An 11753-nucleotide genomic window follows, 5' to 3' on the forward strand; every position below is an offset into this window, starting at 1 on the left:
GCGTCTTAGGCTGATGGTAACAAGAAGCAAGGGACACAATGTTTACCCAGGGTCGGGCCCTCTCGATGGAGGTAAAACCCTACTTCCTGCTTGATTAATATTGAAGATATGAGTAGTACAAGAGTAGATCTACCACGAGATCGTAGAGGCTAAACCCTAAGAGCTAGCCTATGATGGTATGATTGTAATTGTGATCGGCCTTCTAAGGACCATCCTCTCCGGTTTATATAGACACTGGAGAGGGCTAGGGTTTACATGGAGTCAGTTACAAGGAAGGAAATATAATATCCGGATCGACAAGCTTGTCTTCCACGCAAACGAGAGTCCCATCCGGACATGGGCCGGAGTCTTGAGTCTTGTATCTCCATGCTTCAATAGTCCGGACGATGTATATAGTCCGGCTCTCCGGATACCCCCTAATCCAGGACTCCCTCAGTAGGCCCTGAACCAGGCTTCAATGACGATGAGTCTGGCACGCAGTCTTGTCTTCAGCATTGCAAGGTGGGTTCCTCCTTCCGAATACTCCAAGGTTATTATCGAACACGTAGACCGTGTCCGGATCTGCAAAATGACTTTCACATACCACCGTAGAGAGAATGATACTTTAGCTGACAACTTCTTTTTTAGACGACATGATATGTCATTATGGTCAGGTCTTTATTCAAACCGTTTTCCTTCAACCAGCCACAGCGCATATTGCAAGGCAGTTTCCTTGACACGTCTTATCGAAGCAGAGATCATGTCCCCTTATTACGGGATTCTTGTCAATACGGGTATGGGTAATCCAACCGCACCGCCAATCGCGGTGAGTGGGAGGTGAGCGGGTTCCACCAGGCAAGTGGGGAGGCGCAAAAAGCTTTTACCATCTCTATAAAGAGACAAGGTTTCTTCCTCTTTACCCACGCCTTCTCCTTCCGCTAGATCACTCCCCTCTGTTCGAGCCCTAACGCCCGAGCACTTTTTCTTTTCCATTGAAGAGAGGTTTTCCAAAGATGTCCGGATCCAGAGCAGGAGGTAGATGGATGGCCTCTACCGTTCGGGAGAAGGATATTAAGAAGCTCCACGAAGCCGGGTATCTAGCCAAGAAGATTGGCCATCGTCTCGCACCGGCGGGACAGGTTGTCCCTACTCCGGAGCCTTACGACAGAGTCGTGTTCCTTCCCCATTTTGTTCATGGGCTCAGGTTTCCCCTCCACCCATTCGTCCGTGGAGTCATGTATTACTACGGGATTGACTTTCATGATCCTTCCCCCAACTCCGTCCTTAATATCTCGACGTTCATCGTCGTGTGCAAGGCCTTTCTCCGGATCTCGCCTCACTTCGGCCTGTGGCTGAAGATTTTCAATGTGAAGCCCAAGGTGGTGAGCGGCGAACACACCGAGTGCGGCGGCGCCATGGTGAGCAAGATGCCCAAGGTCGTTTGGCCGAAGGGCACCTTCAACGACTCCGTCAAGGAGTGCAGCAGCAGTGGTTCTATATCACCAAACCGTGCGGCAAGAAGTGGGCTGCAGCTCCTGAATTCAGATCCGGAGCCCCACTGCGCCTCACGTCCTGGCCCAAGAAGGGCCTAAACTGGTCCTCGTCCGATGAGCTGTCACTACTCCAGACGGGCGTTCAGAGCATGGTCGACAAGGACGTCAAACTCGTCGATGTAGTCTAGGTGATGCTAGTCCGCCTGGTTCTCCCTTGCCAGCGCCGAGCCTGTACTTTGTGGGAGTTCGACCCAACCGAGCACCAAACCCTTTAGGAGCTCTATGATTCCTCCCACGAGGATATCTGAAAGGTGCTCTTTAAGTCCGGCAAATCGTGGTCGGGCCCCACCGAGGACCGCGGGTACCGATTATCCCATTCTGCAAGCCCGGTACGTTACCGCCACGCTCTGTCCCTGCATGCTTTAGTTGGCATGTCACGAGGGAGTCATTTTAATCGTGTTTCGTGACTTCAGGGATGGATAAAGAAGGTGTACCGGACGCATTGTCCGGCTCCGCTGCCGAAGGAACCGGCCGGACCTCTTCTGACGAAGATGCTAATCCCCGCGCCTTATGAGGCGCCGAAAAAGGAGGCCTCCAAGAAGGTCAAGAAGACCCGGAGTGGCCTCCGTCGCCGCGAGGCTTCGGGCGCAAAATCCGAAGACTCCAACGATGCTCCTTCTTCCGAAGACGAAGAGGAGGAAGCAGAGGAGGACGAGCCTTACTCTGAAGGTGGGAAGAAGCGGGCAGCTTCCCTACCCTGGAGGCCGAATCGCCCAAAAGGGGGAGAGGTTCCCACGCAGAGGCGTTCACCATGGCTGCCGATAACAGCCCAGAGTGGAATCCCAGGGCCCAGCCCCTGGAAAAATCGTAAGTGACCGAAATCCGAATGCGCCTATGCATCCAGGGCCATCTGGGTACAGTAGTTTTAATTGTTGCAATATCTCGTACAGCCCGGCGAGATCTTCTGTCGGACCGTCCTCGTCGGAGGATTCGCTAAGCTCGGATGCTGTGGCGAGCGAGACGCCTCCAGAGGCCCCTTCCCCGAAGCCCAGGTGCGACATCGAGGTGTCGTCTCAAAGTGTCCCAGAGCAGGGGGGCATGTCCCTGGGGCCGGACACATGGGGGCAGCGGCCCCACGGCGTGTTGATGATGGGGGCGATCTCAAGTTCGGCCCTCAGCCGGATGAGGTCCTGGATACCTCTAAGGCTCCAGGATCGGGCGAGCGGCCACATTCGACGGGGGGAGACTTGCCTACTCCGCCGGTAACCTCTGTCTATGCAGATCTGCCAGGTGGTCTAACAACAGCGTTGAAGAACGCGTCTATCGTTGAGGAACATCGGACCCTCATGGGTATGGTGGTTGGAAGGATTCAGGCTGCCGAAAGTGGGCTGAATGAGTCCTGCGTTGGCCTAATAAAGGCTTTTGAGGTATGGTTTCTAAGGAACCTTTGAAGAATCATCATGATATGAGATGTAGCCCCTGATACACTGTCCGGCAAAAGAGAGCCGAGCAAGGGATCAAACCCTCTTTTGTAGTGGGAACCTTTGTTAATGATGTATACCCCTTTGTTTGAAAACAGGCGTCTGCGAAGAAGACGGTCGCTCATGATGCGGAAGTGTCCGAACTGAAGCAGAGCCTGGAACGGGCCGAGGAAGAACTTGGTCGTGTGAACAAGCAATTAGAGGAGAAGCAAGGTATGTTTAAACATTGTCTTGCATTGGGCACGAATGAATAATTGTGCCTATTGAAAAGTATTTGTGTTGTATGCCCTAGGAGCGAGTGCCGAATATGAGGCACTGAAGAAGGCTGTAGCTGATGCCAATGAGAAGGCTGCCGCCGAACAGGCGCTTCGTGAAAAACACGAGGCCAGGGTCATCACAGCTGAACGGGAGCTCCAGGAGGCTGTGCCAAAAAGCGAGAGCTTGGAGCAGAGTCTAGTAGGGAAAGAATTCGAACTCGCCCAAGCTCTCCAAGCCGCGGAAGATGCTCGGGAAGAAGCCCGAGGTGCTGTACGGGACATTCAGGAGGCCCGGAAAGTTGCGGCTGGTAAGGCATGTTGTATCTATGGCCATTATTACGTGATAGTGGGGAGAACTCTAAGCGACAAGCTGAATTCTTAATTTTACAGGGGCATTTGTGGATCTGCCTCGCAGCATATCAGACGCCGCCCAATTTTACCTGACCGAGGAGAGGAAGTCTGCGGAGAGGAACTTCTGGTCGTAGTATTTGGCGTCGAACTATCCGGTGCCTTTTATCGATCAGCTGAAGCAGCTGGTCGAACTGCACCAGGCGGCCGAATTGGCCATGAAGGACTTGATTGTCCGGGTGTGGCCTGCGGAGCCAATTCCAAGCAGTTACTTTGGACTCGTGAAGAGGATTGTGGGCGCCTGTCCTCGGCTTGATGCTATCAAGTGATCAGTATGTATAGAAGGTGCGTGCATGGCGTTCACCCGTGCGAAAGTGCATTGGGGGAAGCTAGATGTAGAGAAGCTGATGACTGAGGGGCCACCGGAGGGTAAGGAGCACCGCAAGCCCGAACTGTACTATGAAGGTGTACTGAAGGGGGCCCGCCTGGCGGCGGATAAGTGCACCAAAGACATTATATTTCCCTGAGGGCATTCTTGCCAATATTTGTAATATGGGGTAATGGCACTTTTATTATATATTGCCTGTTTTGTTTGAACATATGTTCTTCCTGTGCGGCTGTTTATTGTATGTAAATTCTGAGAGTTGGCCAGTCGTCGGCTTCAGCCCCCACGTGAGAAATACGGGGGTGTTCGGGATATATCTGAACACTCTTTATCCCATGGTTGGGTCCTTGTGAGGAGGTGTTTCTCACCACGAACCAGGCAATCAGACTATAGGGCTTTACTACTCTCACTTAGCCATAGGAATTCGAGTATGGTCGGCGCAGCCCCTAGTGTTTGGAAAGCCGAACGAGGGGCTCTATTGGCGCCTGATTGGAAGACCGATCCATCGCAGTCTGCATTTATGATGGCGTTATGCGGACTAAATCTTTAAGAATTTTACAACCTCTCGAACAGATGACCAGCTCTCACTGCATCATGATAGTCGGTTTTCGGCTTTCTCTACTGAGGTGCTCGTCCGGCAGAACCGGGACACAATCACAGTAGTTCTCCCAGCGCTACCTTAGCCGACATAACAGAACGTAAGGTACCAAAACATGGGAGCCGGGAAAACCCAACCAATGACCCAAGACATGATTCGGAGCTGATGCATATAGTGCTATAAGTTCGGGGTGCCGAGCGACCGAAAAGGTGGTCAGACTTTGTTGCCGTATTGTGAAGCCCCTTGCATAACCGGGCGTAACACGAAGCGTGGCTGCCGTTTTGTGGAAAAGAGGCGTCGATGATAAATGACGGCCAGTACATGTCATTGAAGTCTACGCATTGTAGCAGGATAATATGGCTATGCATATGAGTGCGATTTATGGTTATGAAAAGAGATGGTTTTTGGCGGAACCTGTGATGGTCGGACTATAGGGGGCTATGAGTGGAGCGAAAGTGAATCCAGACTGCCTTCTACCTGCATGGTCCTGTCTTTGTGTGTCCGGGCCAATTCCACGCCACTAATCATGTTCTGCATAAAAGTTAGTTTGTGAAGGTAAATGCTTGGAGGCAGCCGAACGTCCTCTTGTGGTTGGTCTAAAGGTTCCTGATCGGACCCTGGTGACCCCAGCCGCTATACCATGAAGCAGCACGGACTCCTCAGTTGGTGTCCGGATAGTTGGCTGTCATATCAAAACTTTGATAGGCATGCACGACTTGCTACTCCGGCAGCTGTATGATTTCCGCTCTAGGGGCGGGGTTCGGCCTTGTACGTAGGCGTGAGTATATCACCGGTATTGGCCTAATGGTTTACCACGTGGAATCTAGTCAATGTGGTTCATCCCGTTAGCAGACGGTGGGTTACCGTATGAGGGGAATGCGCCTGACGTGGCATTTTTTGGTTGTCTGAAAACAACCATTAGAGCGGTGGGCCAATGAACTTGGCCCTTGCCCCTGACATCTTGTAGAAGGTGTTATTCGTGGTTTTATACCTGCGAGGGCTCTTCCCGGACTACTAGGTCTAGGGGTACGGCAATTGAATTGCTGTGGTTGGTGTGACAGGGGGAGATCGGCCGTACTGTTGTGCTCTGGGGGGTCTCTTGATTAGACGCCTCATTTCATTGTTTTCGGCACACGACCGGTCACTTTGTTTTGAGGATCCGGCATTCTCTATTGGCATGCTTCGCCATCCTTCTAGGAGTTCCGTGAATTTCACATGGTTGATCGAGTATGTGGCTTAAGCCTGATAGGTTCGAACCGCTCTTTGTCTGTTGATCGGGCTTGGAGTTGCTTGGCTTGGCACCAGCTTCCTTGGCTTGATGCTTATGACCGCTGTGCCGAGGCTTTAGGATGCCTCTTTGTGTATCCTTCTTACTGTCTTGGACCATAGTGATATGTGGACATTGGGGTGTGTGCCTTGGGTTATCCTGCCCAGATTGAGGTGGCCAATTGTGTTGCGCGTGCCCTTTGTCGGGGCGGTCGAGTCCATATTTATTGGTGGATAGGATCTTGGTCCACCTATCCGCGAGCAGATTTTGTTCAGCTTTAAGTTGTTCTTGCTTCCCTTGCAGGCTCTTTGCCGTGGCCATGAGCCGTCGCTTGAAGCGAACTTGTTCCCCTGGATCTTCACGCAAACCGAATTCGTCATTGCCGAGGCTTATATCGTCCTCGAAGGGGGTGTATATTTGTCCCTCTCCAAGTATACCATCGTGGCCAATCCGGTCTGTTTGAAGGTAGGTTGATCATGGTTGTATTAGTCTTCGGCATCGTCCGGGTTGTTTTTGTCTCCGGTGCCGGTATTGCCGGGGCGGGGCTTGGAGCGGCGCTGTCGACGCCCATGCTTTGCTTTTCTTCCTGAGGGGTTATCCTCCGTTGCCTCGTCGCCATTGGTTTCCTCTGGAGTGTCCACCATATATATATCGTATAAAGAGGTGGCTGTCCACCGCCCTGTGGGGGGTGGCTCCTGTGTGTCTCCTGCATTGTCGTCCATACCGTCGATGTTTTCGGAGTCAAAGTCAAGCACGTCGGTTAAATCATCGACCGTGGCAATGTAGTGGGTGGTGGGTGGGCAGCAAATTCCTTCGTCACCTGCTTCCCACTCAAGCCGGACATAGTTTGACCTAGAGCCTCCTGACAAAGAGAGAGACTTTAATCAGTTCAGCATGTCGCCAAAGGACAAGTGTTGAAACATGTCCGGAGCGGTAAACTCCATTACCAGAGCCCAACCTGGTTCGGCTGGCTCGAGGGTGTGCGGACCGGAACCAACAACCGGATATGAGTCCGGGGGCCCGGTGCTACAGGCCTCCACAGAGGTGAGACCTGTGTTCGGCTCCACCGTCAATGAGTATGCGGCCTGCGGGGCGGGGTCTACCCCTCTGTCCTTGGGCGACGCAACCTGCTCCAGATTTAGATCCAGGGCTACTACAGGGGTGATGTCCCGAGCATTGTCCGACGACAGGTCTAGGCCGTGCTTGTCGTGACTGTCCGGCGCTCCTGGCACGGGGCCGAATCCGTCGAAGATCAAGTCTCCGCGAATATCCACTGTGTAGTTCAAGTTTCCGAATTTGATCTGGTGGCCAGGGGCGTAGCTGTCGATCTACTCTAGATGACCAAGCGAATTAGTGTCACATCCCCAGTTCAGGCCTTGCTTGTCTTTGCTTTAGCTTCCATGCATCATGTTTAAATTCTTTTGAAAACTTGAAATGGGGATTGTCCAAACCCTAGCATTAAAGGAATTCACTAGGTTCACCTAAAATGTTTTCAGTAACTCCAAATGGCTTTCAAAATGTTCATCATTTCTGGATAATGCTAGAAACCATAACCAGTGGTGTTGCACATTTTTCCATGACATATTTGGTCACTGAATTAAATCATACAGTATTTGCAATTGGGCATTTAAATGATATATATTATTTTAAGTGCTCAATTAATTCTGAACTTAAGTGTGGGCTGTTAGGAATAATCCCAACAGAGCCCACAATTATTTGCAGGATTTTTGGAAACGTTTTAGTATTTTTAATAAAGCCCAATATTTACAGAAAAATAGAAAACAGAAACTAAATTAGAAATAAGAGAGAAGAGAGACAGAGAGAAAGGCCACGGGCCACTTACCTGGTGGCCCACTGGCCGGCCCAGCCCACCTGGCGACTTGCCAGTCATCTTCAACCTCTGCCAGTAGGCAGAGGGAGAGACTTCGCACACGACCGAGCGCGCCACCTCCTGCTTCGCGCTGGCTAGCCTCCCCCGAGTCCACCTGCACGCCCAGGAGATGAGGACGACCCCCTCTCACTTTCCCCTCCTTCCTCTGCCTCGTCCCCTTCCTCTGGCCTCTCTTCCTCGCGCCGCCGAGCACACCCGAGACCACCGCTCACCGTAGCCATGGCCACCGGCCACCCCACTCCCTGCTGATGAGACCTCGAGCTCCGCATCGTCGTCTTCTTCATCCACGCCGAGCCAAGCAACCGGGGAAGCACCACAACGCCGTCCCCGAAGTCTTCTTCAACCTCGGTTCCCGGAGATCCTCGGCGTCGATTAGCTGCCCATCGGCCGCCCCCGTGCCTGCCGACCCCTCCATTAGCCTCTCTGTGAGTTTCCGCGTCGAACCTGTCTCCTCCCTCTCTCGTTTATGCTCGCTAGCCCGCCATGTCGTGAGCTCACCGCCAGCGTCCTCTTCGCCGCCGTCGTTTTAGTTCGCGGTAGTCGCACCCGAGCGCACGGTTGTGCTCCTAGTTACTCCAGGAACCCGTAGAGAACCCCAGTCGGGCTCCCCGTGCTCCATAGCCCTGCGCCCATGCACCACCGAACTCTAGCCGCCGCCTAGCTTGCTGCTGCCACCGCCACAGTGCACCCCAGCTGCTGCCGCTCGTTGCTTTGGATGCGGGAGAGCCTGAGCTTCGCGTTCATGTCCTCTGCCATTTATTTGGTCACCGGAGGAGCATTTCCGACGCCCACCGCCGTCTCTGGCATCGCCGGCGACGAGCCGCGGGTCAACTCCGGCGAGTTTGACCCGGTTGACCGGGTTTGACCTCCCCGAGTCACTTACATGTGGGCCCAGCCCCTGGGTTAATTAGTTTAACCAGTTAATTAGCACTAACAGCCATGTTAACTAATTAAGTAACTGACGTGCGGGTCCCAGCCGTCAGGTTTGACCTGGGCTGGCGCCGTTGACCTACTGATGTCGTGCTATCGTCATGCTGACGCAGTTAACATTTTCTGGATTAAAAATAATCCAGGAAATTCCAGAAAATGTTCAAAACTTCTAAAATTCATAGGAAATCAACCGTAACTCCAAATGAAATAATTTATATATGAAAAATGATCAGAAAAATCCAATCTATCCATCTGTACCGTTTTCATGCATGTTTAAATAACTTAACCTTGCTGTTTAGTGCAAAACATGATAAGGCACTATTTTAATTCATAATTTGAGTTTGGGATTGAACCTTTGGTTCAAAATGACCCAAGTCCATCTGGTTGTAGTTGCACTAGGCCAACACACTCATATTGCCATGTCATGAGCATGCATCATATTGTGCATTGCATTGATTGTATTTCTTCTCTGTTGCCGGTATTTGTCCCCTCTCGGTAGACGATGTTCCGACGTTGTGATCATTGACACTGATGAAGACTCAATGCTATCTTCAGAAGTGCCAGGCAAGCAAAACCCCCTTGTTCATTCCGATACAATCCCACTCTCACGCTCCTGCTCTCTTTTATTGCATTAGGACAACAACGATTCAACTGTTACATGTTGCGGTAGTTGAACCCCTTTCCTCTGTATGACCTGTCATTGCCACAGTAAATAGATGAAACCCACTAGCATGAGTAGGAGTTGTTTGAGCCCTGATGTGCCTACTCATTCATGCTTGTTTGTCATGCCTACTACTGCTTAGAGTTGAGTTAGGTCTGATTCATCGGGGATGAATTGGAGGTGTGTAAACATGTCCTACTGTGTGTGAGCTAAGTGTGTGAACATGATTTGGTAAAAGTAGCGGTGAGAGGCCATGTAGGAGTACATGGTGGGTTGTCTCATTGAAGCCGTCCTTAGGAACTGAGTTCTGTGTTTGTGATCCATGAATAGCTACTACCACACATTGGGATCCTTAATTGACTCTCTTGACCATGATCTCTGTCCAGGAGTTGCAACTAGTTTCTGGTGTTTGTAGGTAGTGTTAGTAGTCTACCAAGTGGCACCCGGTACAGGTGGGCTTGGGACAGACTAGGCACAGTGGCACGGTGTACCAAGTGGCACCCGGATGGTGGGCTTGGGAACCCTGCTCACATCGTTTGGGGCCGTGAGCGACACCCCGGCCGGATCTCCTTGCGGATGGAACCCGAATAGGCGATAAACCTGGACGAGAGACTTGTGTGGTCAGTCAGGTCGTGGCCGACACCCTCGCTGGGCTTCCGCTTGAAGGTTGCCGAGTACATGTCGTGTAAACGGCGGTAAGTGGTGAGAGCGTATGTGAAGAAGTACACCCCTGCAGGGTTAATATGATCTATTCGAATAGCCGTGTCCGCGGTAAAGGACGTCTGGGTTGCATGTACAGTTCATAGACAAGTGAAAGTGGATACTCTAAAATACGCAAGATAAGCGTGAGTGCTATGGATGGCGTTCTCGTAGGGAGACGGGAGCGGATCCATAGTAGTGTATTGATATGGTGAATATGTGGACTCGTGTGCGCCACCTCAAAGAGTTACATTGCAGTCGTAGTTCAGGGTAGCCACTGAGTCAAAGCTGGCTTGCTGCAGTTAAACCCCACCATCCCTTTGTTGATAATGATGCATATGTAGCTAGCTCTGATATAAGTCTTGCTGGGTACATTTGTACTCACGTTTGCCTATTTTATGTTTTTGCAGAGAGACTTCAGTCTCATTAGTAGTTCCTCGTGGACTTCGACGTTTAGCTTGTTACCTCAGCTACGATCTTGTGCCCTCGGCAGGATCTGGTAGATAGTCAGGCTTCTCAGCCTTTTTCATTTGTAGATGTTTGTACTCAGACATGTTAAGCTTCCACTTGTTCTTTGACTTGTATGCTCTGGGTGTTGGGTCATGAGACCCATGTTTGTAATATCTCGCTCCTCAGAGCCTACTGAATAAAATACTTGAGTCGTAGAGTCATGTTGTGATGCCATGTTGTATTTGCACATATCGAGCATATTGTGTGTATGTTATTGAAATGCTTGGTATGTGTGGGATCTGAGTATCTAGTTGTTTATCCTTGGTAGCCTCTCTTACCGGGAAATGTCTCCTAGTGCTTCCACTGAGCCCTGGTAGCTTGCTACTGCTCCGGAACACTTAGGCTGGCCGGCATGTGTCCTTCTTTGTTCCTGTGTCTGTCCCTTCAGGGAAATGTCACGCGGTGTCTACCGGAGTCCTGTTAGCCTGCTACAGCCCGGTTTATCGGAGTCCTGCTAGCCCAGTTGCTACAGCCCGGATTCACTCGCTGATGACCGACACGTTCGTTGTTGGGTCATGTATGCCTGTCCCTGTAAGTTAGTGCCACTTTGGGTTCACGACTAGCCATGTCAGCCCGGGTTCTTTGTCATATGGATGCTAGCGACACCATCATATACGTGAGCCAAAAGGCACAAACGGTCCCGTCCTGGTAAGACGACACCCGTGGGAATACCGTGCGTGAGGCCGCAAAGGGATATGAGGTGTTACATGCTAGATTGGTGTGGCATAGAATCGGGGTCCTGACAATTGGCCCGCAGTGTGAAGCCGCCGAACACAAAGATCTGTCCGGGGAGAATAGTCTCGCCCTGGACCGTGTTGTTGGTGATTGAATACGCCATCAAGCCTCGAAGCGACGACACAGAGGAACTCCCAATGAAAGCACCAATGTCGATGTCAAAACCGGTGGATCTCGGGTACGGGGTCCCGATCTGTGCATCTTAGGCTGATGGTAACAGGAAGCAAGGGACACAATGTTTACCCAGGTTCGGGCCCTCTCGATGGAGGTAAAACCCTACTTCCTGCTTGATTAATATTGAAGATATGAGTAGTACAAGAGTAGGTCTACCACGAGATCATAGAGGCTAAACCCTAAGAGCTAGCCTATGATGGTATGATTGTAATTGTGATCGGCCTTCTAAGGACCATCCTCTTTGGTTTATATAGACACCGGAGAGGGCAAGGGTTTACATGGAGTCGGTTACAAGGAAGAAAATATAATATCCGGATCACCAAGCTTGTCTTCCACGCAAAGGAT

The sequence above is a fragment of the Triticum dicoccoides genome, chromosome 4B (assembly GCF_002162155.2).
Source record: "Triticum dicoccoides isolate Atlit2015 ecotype Zavitan chromosome 4B, WEW_v2.0, whole genome shotgun sequence".
Lineage (NCBI taxonomy): Eukaryota > Viridiplantae > Streptophyta > Magnoliopsida > Poales > Poaceae > Triticum > Triticum dicoccoides.